Below are 12,528 nucleotides of genomic sequence, written 5' to 3' on the forward strand. Positions count from 1 at the left end.
TGACTTTTCTTGAATGAAAACCAGTAGAACTGACAAAGTTGGTCTCCAATTCTCGCCAGATGGCAGTGGGCTGGGGCTGAATCATGATTGCCCCTTTGGATGGGGGCATGTGTTCTCCAGTGTGTCACAGACCCCCCCACCTCCAATTCTGTCTGCAACGTCTAGGTCAGTGGCATTTGTGATGGTTGGACTGCAGACAGGTGGTCAAGCACAGTGACTGCCGGCATGGACTCTGGACCAGATTGTCTGGGTTTGAATGCAGGTCCCACCATTTTTGACCAGGGCTCATCTTGCAGGGCTGGTCATCTGGACCTCGGTTCCTTATTTGTGAAGTGAGACAGTAACTGTTACCCAACTTCGTGACAGGATTAAATGATTTAGTACACGAAATACTTAGAACAGTGCCCCACACAATGCAAGCACACCCAAGTAAGCATCAATTATCACCATCCTGCCTGAATTGTGTTTTCTTACGGTAGGTTAAAAAAAAAAAAAAAAGCTCAGGGGTGCCTGGGTGGCTCAGTCACTTTAGCATCCGACTCCTGATTTTGGCTCAGGTCATGACCCTAGGGTTGTGAGATCGAACCCTGAGTCCGACTCCGTGCTGAGTGTGGAACCTGCTTAAGATTCCCTCCCTCTCCCTCGGTCCCTCTTCTTAGCGCTCTCTCTCCCTCTCTCTCTCAAAAAAAAGTTAAATTAAATAAATAAATAAAACTAAAAAACTAATGAGTGAATGAATGAATAAATAATCAGAGGCAGAAAGATCTGCAACACATTAAAAGAGGACTCAGAGAGTCAATGCTGGGTTGTTAAAAAACAGGAGCAGTAAGTCAAACAGAAGATGGCCAAGGGAACATCAGAACATCTCAGATGGAGCCCTCTTCCCATCACCAGTAGGAAGACGCTTCTTAGTCTAAAGAAGTACCAAGGTATACAAATGAAGGTTTCAGAGGGTTTAGGGTATTGTTCACCATACATCAAATTCACCCAAGAGTATCTTATAAAAAAAAAAAAGCACAACACCAGAAATTCTGATTCAGTCAGTGCTGGATAAGAAAGGATTTGGCAATACAAAGGGCTACCTATTATAGTATTGTTATATAGCAAATGACTGGAAAAACCAAAATGTCCATTAGTGGGGAAACGGATTAATAACCATGGTGCGACCATGTAAAGGAATACTCTTGCAACCGGCTAAAAAATGAGCAAGTTCTTTATGTATTGACATAAAATCATTTCCAACATTTATTGTGAAGAGGTAGGAAAAAAGCATGATGCACAACAGTGCTATAATATGCTACCCTTGGGGAAGAATATAAATATGCCTCTAGTTGAATGAAATATCTCCAGAAGCATCCATAAGAAACTGAGAACATTGACTGTGTCTGGGAACAGCAGCTGAGCATCTGGGAAAGAAAAGGAAAAAGATACCCCTTTTTTATTCTCGAGTTTTAAGTATATGAATCTATTGCTTATTTTAAACAATAAATGTCTTAGAAAACAAAATGAAAGAGAGAGAGGAAGAGAGGGAGGTAGGGATTGAGGGAGGGAGGTTGGAAAGAAGATCAGATCATAGGAAAATAGCACCTGCAAAGTTTTCCTGAGAAAATCTGTATAATAACACAATCCAGTCATGCAAAAGAGATTGGAAACGCAGAGGGCAGTGCACATAAGGACTGGCAATGAGCTCAGAATCCATTTAATTATAAATGGTGGCAGATCATTATAACAATTGCAATTATACAATAAATGTTAAGTGTTCTCAGTTCTTGAAGGAAAAACAACATAATGCCAAACTTACAAGAATATAGGTATAATGTAGATATAATGGACTGGTACCTACATCTCAAAGCCTGCTGTCAAAAAGTCAAAGGTATGAGGCAGTGACTGCCTTAATTCCCTCACCCAATCAATTTCTTCTATGTATGGAACATGTGCTATGCACTGAGAATCCAAGTAGTGGATGAAATAGACGAGTACCCACTCTGTGCTGATACTTACATGCCACCTGGTTGTCCTCATTTCTAATAGCCTGTAAAAGCAGTTTTATTTCTTAGGCATCAAAACCACAAGTGTATTGTTTAAAGTCCTTGTTAAGATAGTCACTAGTGATAGGTTTTTTCTGAAATACTAATGGAGTGTGGAGAGGGAGAAAAGGAGACAAAAAACATAGACTGCATCACATACAAAAAAGAAGAAAACAAAAAAGGCAGCAAGCAAGAAGTACAATCCTAAAATAAGATAGCAGAATGAAGACCAAACACAAAACATGACAATATTGCTACATAACAAGATGGCTATATTGTATAGCTATACAAGTTGGTAAAACTCTGCTAAAACGCTTGAAAATTTAAGAACTAAATGAGTGAATGGAAATAAAAATAAAAAAGCTTTAAAGGGCATTTCCAGGTCCTATTCATTTCAGGGATAAGTTCTTATTAAACTGAGACTCGTATTTAAGTTGATCCGTAGAGAATAAACAAAATTCCTAACTTATTTTTACAAAGTTAGCCTATTATTGAGATCAAAGCCCAACAAACCTAACAAACGTAACAACACAGGCCAATTTCTCTTGTAAATATTTATGCCAGAGCTGTCTCGCTGACTCTGTTGGTGGAACATATATATGACTCTTGATCTCAGGGTTGTGAGTTCGAGCCCCAAGTTGGATGTAGAGATTACTTTAAAAAGCAAATCTATAAATGAATAAATAAACAAATAGATGAATAAATAAGTAAATAATATTTAATAATATTTATTTATTTATTTATCTATGCAAAACTCCCAAATAATAGATTAACATGAAGAGTCTAGCAATGCTTTATGGATATAAAATATGACCATAGCCAGTTCACTCCAGGAAGACAGGAGTATTAAATATTGGAGAATCTCTTAGTAAAATTCACCATAATGATAGATTATCGAAAAAGTAAATACAAAAAAGTAAACTAATCATCATAGAAACCAGAGTTGCCAGGGACTAGGGGGTTGGGAAAAGGGACTGACGGCAAAGGAGCACTTCAGAATTTTTCAGGGTGGTAGAAATGTTCCTTCTCTTGACTATGGTATTAGTTACACAAATATACACATTTGTTACAAGTTTTCAAACTACACTCTTCTAAAAAGGATGAATCTTTATTGTATATAAAGCATACCTTAATAAACTTGACTTTAAAAATAATTCACGTGATGAGCTAAATGGGCAAGGGGCATTAAGGAGGACACTCATTGGGATGAGCACTGGGTGTTGTATGTAGGGGATGAATCACTGGATTCTACTCCTGAAATCGTTACTGCACTATATGCTAACTAACTTGGATGCCAATTATCAAATAATTAGTTAACTAATTAATTAATTTTAAAAAATCATTCACTTGAAGGGCACCTGAGGGGCTCAGTTGGTTAAGTGATTCTTGGTTTCAGCTCAGGTCATGATCTCACGATTCTTGAGCTCGAGTCCTGTGTCGGGCTCTGCATTGACAGAGTGGAGACTGCTTGGGATTCTCTCTCTGGGTGCTGCACGCCCCCTACCTCCCCAACCGCCTGGCTCACTCTCTCTCTCTCTGTCTTAAAATAAATAAACTTAGGGGCGCCTGGGTGGCTCAGTCGGTTAAGCGGCTGACTTCGGCTCAGGTCATGATCTCACAGTCCGTGAGTTCGAGCCCCGCGTCGGGCTCTGTGCTGACAGCTCAGAGCTTGGAGCCTGTTTCAGATTCTGTGTCTCCCTCTCTCTGACCCTCCCCTGTTCATGCTCTGTCTCTCCCTGTCTCAAAAATAAATAAAACGTTAAAAAATTTTTTTCTAAAAAAAATAAATAAACTTAAAAAATATAATTCACTTGAATAAACATGCTATTTATTTGGCTTTTATAAATGTGACATTACCTCAGATAAAATAAGACTAGAGGGCAAATTTCTTAACTTGTACACATCCACAAAATACAGGCACAAATTGTGTATTTACAAAAACATATTCAAATGTATTCTAAATTCCTATGTTTGTTATATATATTCAAAATTTAACATCAGGCTGGATGATTTAACATAAGCATTCCCACTAAAGTTAGATACAAGAGCCCAGTGACACTATTATTTATCATTTGTTGTGAGGGACAGTTCTGTATTCAAGAATTAAACTACTAGAAAAGAAGAGGAAAATGACCATGTCCAAGTGGAAGATGTGAAAAGAAACCCAAAAGATAAGCAAATGCAAAGCTACTCAAAGTCATAGGGATCTCAGAAGGTAGTTAATAACAAGATTATTCTTTGAAACCAATGGCTTTACAACAAATAAGATCCAATTAGAAAATATAATGGGGGAACCTGGGTGGCTCAGTTGGTTAAGCATCCGACTTCAGCTCAGGTCATGATCTCACGGCTCCTTCCTGAGTTCGAGCCCCGCGTCGGGCTTTGTGCAGACAGCTCAGAGCCTGGAGCCTTCTTCAGATTCTGTGTCTCCCTCTCTCTCTGCCCCTCCCATGCTCGTGCTCTGTCTCTCTCTGTCTCTCAATAATGAATAAATGTCAAAAACAAATTAATTTTAAAAAACTCCAATTCTTGGGGCGCCTGGGTGGCGCAGTCAGTTAAGCGTCCGACTTCAGCCAGGTCACCATCTCGCGGTCCGTGAGTTCGAGCCCCGCGTCGGGCTCTGGGCTGATGGCTCAGAGCCTGGAGCCTGTTTCCGATTCTGTGTCTCCCTCTCTCTCTGCCCCTCCCCCGTTCATGCTCTGTCTCTCTCTGTCCCAAAAATAAATAAACGTTGAAAAAAAAATTTTTTTTAATAAAAAAAATTAAAAAAAAAACAAAAAAAACCCCTCCAATTCTCAGTTTCATCTAAAACAATAAAATATGAGAATAGCCAAGAAATTGCTTTAAAAAGAAAGTGGTATGTATTTTAGAGATATGGGGGAAATTATATTATAAAGCTAAGATACGTAAAATAGCATGCCAGTAAAACAGAAACAGTCAGATGTTCTAATGGCAGTTAGTAGGGTCCAAAATTATACCCACGTATAGATGGAAATGTGGTATATATATTTTTTTAAACTTCAGATAAAGGCTAATCAGTAAATGGTGTTTAAATGACCGGTTAGCTACTTGCTCCAACATCAAGATACATTTCTAAAACCCCTTTCCTCAAAATTAATTTCGAATGTATCCCAAAAAGTATGATAGGAAAACATTGAAAGAAATCTTAGAGAAGGTATGGCTTTCCCACGGCTTCACATAAAGCCCAACATGTATCAAGAAACCTATTCAAGGGATGGCCTGGGTGGCTCAGTCAGTTAAGCGTCCAACTCCTGATTTCAGCTCAGTTCATGATGTCACAGTTCTTCAGATCAAGCCCTGCATCGGCTCCGAGCTAGCAGCACAGAGTCGGCTTGGGATTCTCTCTCTTCCTCTCTCTCCGCCCCTACCGACCCCCCTCAAAATAAGTAAATAAACTTAAAAAAAAAAAAGAAAGAAAAATATTGAAATTTTCTGCGCAGAATGTGTTATCATAAACTAAGCTTTACAATAAAATAGGGGGAAATATTTGCAACGCTCCACAAAATATGATACATGTGACATCTAAAGAGCTCTACTAAAATATGACGCACAAATTCATTAACCATTTTAGAAATGCAAAGTAATATTTTCCCTTACAAGAACGACAAAGACTAGAAGAATAAGTTATAGCTGGTGTTGGTGAGGATGAGGAAAAACGAATGCTCAATCTTAAACATTTTTATTGGGAATGCAAGTTGGCACAAAAAAATCTATTAATGCATATCAAAATTTTATACAAATATATTTGAACTAAGGGTGCGTGGGTGGCTCAGTTGGTTAAGCGCTGGATTTCAGCTCAGGTCATAATCTCACAGTTCGTGAGTTCAAGCCCAGCGCCAGGCTTTGTGCCGACAGCTCAGAGCCTGGAGCCTGCTTCGGATTCTGTGTCTCCCTCTCTGTCTCTGCCCCCTCCCCTGCTCATGCTCCGTCTCTCTCTCAAGAATAAATAAACATTAAAAAAACTAAACATATATTTGATCTAATAACACCAATTCGAGGGATTTATTCCAGTGGAATAGTAGGACATGTACGTAAAGATTTTTATGCAAGGATGTTTACTGTGGTGTTGCTTATAATAGGAAACATTGAACAATGTGTATTTACATATTACATATGCATTATATTTGTGTAATACTATGTTCAGGCATATCTGGAAAGATATACAATTGTTAAGGTTAGGATTTTGATTCAAATTAGCTTATGCATTAACCTAATGATTATCTCAGAAGGTAGGGCAGGCTTGACCGTCAGCAGCTCAAAGAAGTCATCAAGGATCCCCTTCTTTGCCTCTCTCTAAACTGTTCCTTGATTGGGCAGCTGGGTGGCTCAGTCAGTTAAGCACTGAACTTCAGGATGAATTCAAACTCTCAAGGTTTGTGAGTTTGAGCTCCATGTCAGGCTCTGTGCTAACAGCTCAGAGCCTGGAGCCTGCTTTGGATTCTGTGTCTCCCTCTCTCTCTACCCCTCCTCCACTCACACTCTGTCTCTCTCTCTCTCTCTCTCTCTCTCTCTCTCTCTCTCAAAAATAAATAAACATAAAAAAAAATAAACTGTTGCTTGAGCACTGCATTCCCTTAAAAGAGATTCCCTCCACTGCCCCAAAATGATGCCAGCAGCCATCAGGAAACTACTTGCTTCCTTCTTCTACATAAGTAGGATTGTAAAAGTAAAAAACAAAAAACAGAAACAAAAAACCTCTCTGTAACCAGTGACTCCAACTTATCCCCCTCAGCCTGGACCAGTAGCAATTTCCATAGAAACAACATATACTGATTGGCTTAGACTAAAGAGACTCTCACCCATATTGGGTCTGGTATCACTTTTCCGAATCATGTGAGATTCTCACACCCCCAATCCCCCTGCCCCCAGCTCATGCTCTGTCTCTTTCTGTCTCTCAAAAATAAATAAAAATGTTTAAAACATTTGAAGTTCAAATAATACTGGATTTCTGAACATGGATGTTGGTTAAAAAAGTGCGTTCAATATGGGAAATTTTATTGGGTTGTGTATTTAGGAAATGTGTGCCTTTCAGTGGGTACTATACTTGAATTTTTAAAGTTTATTTTAAAAATATGGCCTGAAATATGTAGATTACCATTTCTTTATAAGTTGTTTTAATGGATGACATGAATGCTTTCGGCTGTATAGTGTTGTTTGGCCAGGTGAGACTTTTCTACCCTGAAACAGTTATAAAACTGAGGTCCACCGGCCCTGGATGGCTCAGTTGGTAGAGTTTGACTCTCTCTCTCTCTCCTTCTCTCTCTTTCTCTCTTTTTTTTAATTTTTGTAATGTTTATTCATTCTTGAGAGACAGAGAGACAGAACATGAGGGGCAGAGAGAGAAGGAGACACAGAATCCGAAGCAGCCTCCAGGCTCTGAGCTGTCAGCACAGAGCCCGACGGGGCTTGAACCCACAAACCGTGAGATCATGACCTGAGCCGAAGTCAGCCGCTTAACCGACTGAGCCACCCAGGTGCATCCCCCCCCTTTCAAAAATAAATTAATTAACTTTAAACTTAAAACAAACAAACAAAAAAACTGAAGTCCAACTGAAATGGAGATCCACTCTCCCACTTAGTTGAGCTCTGAAGTCCTCTCTCTCCCCCTCACCTCTATTCTCCTTCTTTTAACCCTTCTGAGTTTCCATTGACTCAACTGGACAATCTTTTAAGTTTTTTGTGGTGATTAAAACCATAGTGAGTTTATGTCCTATCTCTTCAACTTGGTAGTGGTGTCTGACTTAAAGTAACTTACCTTTCAGTACCTCAGTTTTCTCATCTATAAAATGCTGTTAATAAAAATAGTTCCTAGCTCATACAGTTCTTGAGAGGATTAAATGAACTATAAGAAGTGATGCATCGGAGCACGTGAGTGGCTCGGTTGGTTAAGCATCTGACTCTTGATTTCTGCTCAGGTCATAATCTCACAGTTTGTGGGTTCAAGACCCAAGTCGGGCTCTGAGCTGAGGGTTTGGGGCCTGCTTAGGATTCTCTCCTTCTCTCTCTGCCTCTCCTCCACTATGTCTCTCTCTCTCAAAAATAAATACATGAAAAAAGAAAGAAAGAAAAGGTATAAAGCAGTGAGAGTGGGGAGCTCATTGGATGAGGCTGGTTTGCATAAATTCTAGGACACACCTTTTAATCTCAAAATCCAAAGGCATTCTACAACCCACGATGACTTACAATCATTGTTGGTCAGGTGACAGTTGTGACATAGCTGTCACTGTCTGGGCTTACAGCTTTTATTTCCTTTTATGTACGTACGAGTGAAATATGAAAATAACACTTTGTCTAAAAAGGCAGTTCTTCTTTTAAAAAAAAATTAATCCAAGGACAATTCATCTTTATTAACTGCTTTGATCTTCATCTGAAATGAGAATATGTGCTCTTTTTTAATGTTTATTTATTTATTTTGATAGAGTGAGATGGCATGTGCTGGGAAGGGCAGAAAGAGAGAGGGAGAGAATCCCAAGCAGGCTCCTTGTCCGCACAGACAGAGCCCAGTGTGAGGCTCAATCTCACGCACCGTGAGATCATGACCTGAGCTGAAATCAAGAGTCACAGTTTAACCGACTGAGGCACCCAGGCGCCCCTAAAAAAAAAAAAGGAAACAAAACAGTTCTTTCAATAAGCACAAATAAAAATTTTAGGAGCTCGTTTTTTCTTTCTTAGTGACCAACAAAACAATGGTGTATGTTAATTGACGGCATCTTAGATTTCATGAAATGTCCTTATGAAATACCTCGTGAAGAAGCATTTAGGGATTATTCTATTTTAAAAATATTTCCATGCTTTATTTGATTTTTAAGTTAGGTTTTAAAATCAATCATTTTGAACGAGGTATTTTCCAGTGATCTCTAAAGCTTCCCTAGGAACTGGGCAATTGAAAGACTTCCCAGGGACGCAGAGCACTGTGACCAGATTCTCAGCAAATCACTTGCTTCCTTCTCCTCTTAAAATGCCTTTTCTCCCTTCTCCTTTGCTGATCCCAGAGGACCAGCAAGCACAAGACGTGGGCACAGGGTGTTCCTTGAGGTCTCCCCCCACCCCCTTCCCTTCTGAGTTAAAATTCCAGTTGTTCAGAAAGACCTCCATCAACCCCCCCCCCCAACCCATAAGCCCAGCGGTTCTCCAACTTCGCTACACATTGAAATCATTTAGACAACTTTCAGTAATAGTGATGCCTGGGTCTCACTCTCAGATACTCTGACTCAATTGTTCCTGGGGTGCTACCCCGGAACTGGGATGTTTAAGAATTCCCCCAGATAACTCCGCCAAGATTGGAAACCACTGCATTACCCTGTTTGATGATTTTCTGAAAATTTCTTAATTGCTTACTTGATGCTGTTTGTGTCTTCCGCCAGCTTCTGAAGGCACGGAAGCTTATTCTTGTCAACATTGTGCAGTCTGGTACCCGAGCACCCTGCTACGAGTTTAGCCTTATAGCGCGCCTTTTAAGGAGAAGCGTTGAGAGCTTCGGCTTCCTCAAGAGTGGCCGCTAAGCCTCAGGAAATTTAGGAAGTAATTCAGATCGGGTCCCTCCTTGGGCCTTTGGCCACACGCGATTCCTGGCCCGCGTCCGCCCTCAGCAGCCCAGCTGAGCGGGATGTTAATGGGACGGACGGTCCCCTCCAGGTCCTCCTCTTTGATCAGCTTCGGGACAGTCTAGCAGATCGCTCCCCCGCCCCTGAGCTTCTGGAGCACCCGGCAGGGTCCGAGAACTTGTTTACCCGCTTCTGGGGTCTGAGAGTGCGAACAACGGGGGGTCTCAAAGGCAAGAAAACTCCCACAGCGAGGCCCTGGCGGGGTTCCGCGCACGCGGAGCAAGGGGGCGCTGCGCCCGCCGAGGTGCCCGCCTCTCCTCCCGCCGCGCTTCCGGGAACGCGGGGCCTCGGACGCGCGGCCGCCGAGGGGCTCGCCGCGTGGCTCGGCGTTGGCGCAGGCAGCTGCAAGGAAAGCCTCCCAAGCACCAGTAAAGCTCAGTTAAGCCTTTCGGGCCGGTGGTGCCCTGGGACGCGTGGAGCTAGCAAAAACTCTGACCTCTCCAGGAAACTAAGCTGAAGACGTATTTTAAGTGAAAAAAAGCAAGTTGTTGCGTACAAAAGCATGCAGATGGAGAAGCATACACATACCTGCTGGTGCAAACATGTAATAAGCCCCGGAGATACACGCAAGGAATTAGTCGTGGTTGTCGTGAGGCCGAGGCGCGAGACGTTGCAAGCTGGTGGTTTTCCGAGTTGTTTAAAAGCCTTGTGCAAGTGTGTTTAAGTAGATATATATTGATTTTATATTGTATTACGTATTGTGTGGTGTTGTATATAATGTATAATAAGGTATTCTATCGTTGTGAGAGACAATACATGTTATTACAGGTAACACCATGCAATATGTTATCTAATACACATACATGTATCTCCAGTTGGTGGAATCAAAGAAGTCCACGTTTTCCTCTGCCTTTCGGTCTTAGCTAACACACAGAAAGAAAAGGCTCGCGGAGAGAAAAGGCAAAGAGGGAGGATCAGAAACATAGGGGACACCCCCCATATCTTTTCACGCAAGACGCCCGGGTGGTTGTGGGGAAAGGGACAGGGGAAACCGAGGCGCTCGGCTACCCGAGCGCAACCCTGAATGCGTCGAGTTCTAAGCCTGCGGCGGGGCAGAAGCTGAGAACCCATGCCTGGGGCGCAGAAGCCTGCGTTTCTGGCCGCGCCTGGAATTGGCTCCCCGCCCCCCTGCTCTGGCCACGCACCGGGGCGTGGGTGGGCTCTCTCTTGCTTCACCACTGGGCACTCGCCGTGCGCTCCGAGCTCTAAGAGACTCCCTCGGCTTCATCTGATGGCGGGGCTCGGTCCCGGGACTTCGCGTGGCCAGGCTGGGGGGCTGCAGGTGCCGGGCGCGCCAGGGAGAGAGACCCAAGAGGCGGCCTGGCCTCCCCGCCCGTCTGCAACTGAAACGCTTCGAGCGTCCGCCAGATAGGCCAGAAAGGTCCCCAGCGTCCCCCAAATCTCAGCCCTGGAGTGCGTGGGATGGGCGCTTGGCTGTGCGCCGCGCGGCTGGGAATGCGAAGGGAAAAGGACACGCGACTGGCAGGGGGTCGAAAACTGTCTGTTTTCTTCGCCGTCGCTCCCTTTGCGGACAGCCCCTCTGTCAAAGCTCATAACCAGCGACCTCTGTCAAAGCTCGTGCCCAGAGACCCCAGTTTTCTATTAAAGGTTTCAGACTTCCAGTGAAAAAGCACCGCCTCCCCAGCTTCCGGGTCCGCTGGAGCAGCTACTCACAAATTGTATGCCCCCAGGCAAGTTTTCTTGACTACTCTCTGCCTTGGTTTTCCTATCTGTAAAATGAGGATGACAAAAGCACCTACCTCTGTGGAGTGGTAGCTAGGGTTAAATGGAATATTGTGGGCCAAGGGCTTGGACCAGCTCTAGCTTGCAGAGCGGTCCATGTCTGCTATGGTTATCCCAAACAAGATAACCTGAACCCAGGACTGGGATTTAGGGTGGAGTTATGGGGCCCAGCTTCCTCCAAAGAGACTCATTCTAGAGGTTCAGCGGCTGAGGCGTGCACCGAACGCTGTCCACTCGCTTCCCCCGAAGCCACACAGTATCCCCATTCCAACACCTACCTGGAAGCCTTCCCCTCCAGAGAAAACAACGCCCCACACCCGGCACCATTCACACATCCTTAACTCCTCCACTGGGAGGCCCGCAGTTTAGAATGCCAGGATTCAAATTCCCGGGCTACCAGTATTAGCTGTGTGCCTGTGGACAAGGGCCTTCCATCTCGCCACGCATTGCTTTACCCTTCTGTAAAATGGGTTGTTAAAAAACGTTTTAAGGTGCTGATTTTAACAGATCGCGCGGATAAAGCAGAGAGTCTGGCCTATGGTCACCTGCTGCTTCTTTTATTATTTTCCTCCTTTGTCTGTGGACTGGAAGATAAACTATTCTAGGAAAGTCAGCCCCAAATGGATGGAGAAATGATGCCGGCTGCTCTTTGCTCCCCCTAGAAACCCCTTTCCTGTGGACCCCTTGTAATCTGTGGGAGGAGGGCGTTTCACGAAGTTTCCCGGACCCTGCCTGGTGGTTAAGCAACCCAGGCCAACCAGGACTTGGGGGCCTCCTCAACAACAGCCCTCTATGGTTGATCTTGCTTTGCCCTTGTCCTCACAATTTGTAGATGCCGCCAGAGGCCCTCGGGGGTCCGCAGCGTGAGGCTCCAGATGCCGTCTCTTTGGGAACCCCCAGTTCAGGGTGCCTTCTCCAGGAGCTAGACTCCTGCGGGAGGCATCCGACCATTCACTCAGATCCTCCGTCGTCGGACTTTTAACCAAGTGTTGGAGAACAATACCTAAACTACCTAAACTAAATAACCCCCCTCCCTTTTTTTTTTTTTTTTTTTTTTTTTTTTTTTTTCTTTGACAAATAATCAGCCGAACGGCAAAATCCCGGCGGGAGGCGGGAGGGCGAGGAGGCCTGGG

This window comes from Prionailurus viverrinus, chromosome C2, assembly GCF_022837055.1.
Source record: "Prionailurus viverrinus isolate Anna chromosome C2, UM_Priviv_1.0, whole genome shotgun sequence".
Taxonomy (NCBI): Eukaryota; Metazoa; Chordata; class Mammalia; order Carnivora; family Felidae; genus Prionailurus; species Prionailurus viverrinus.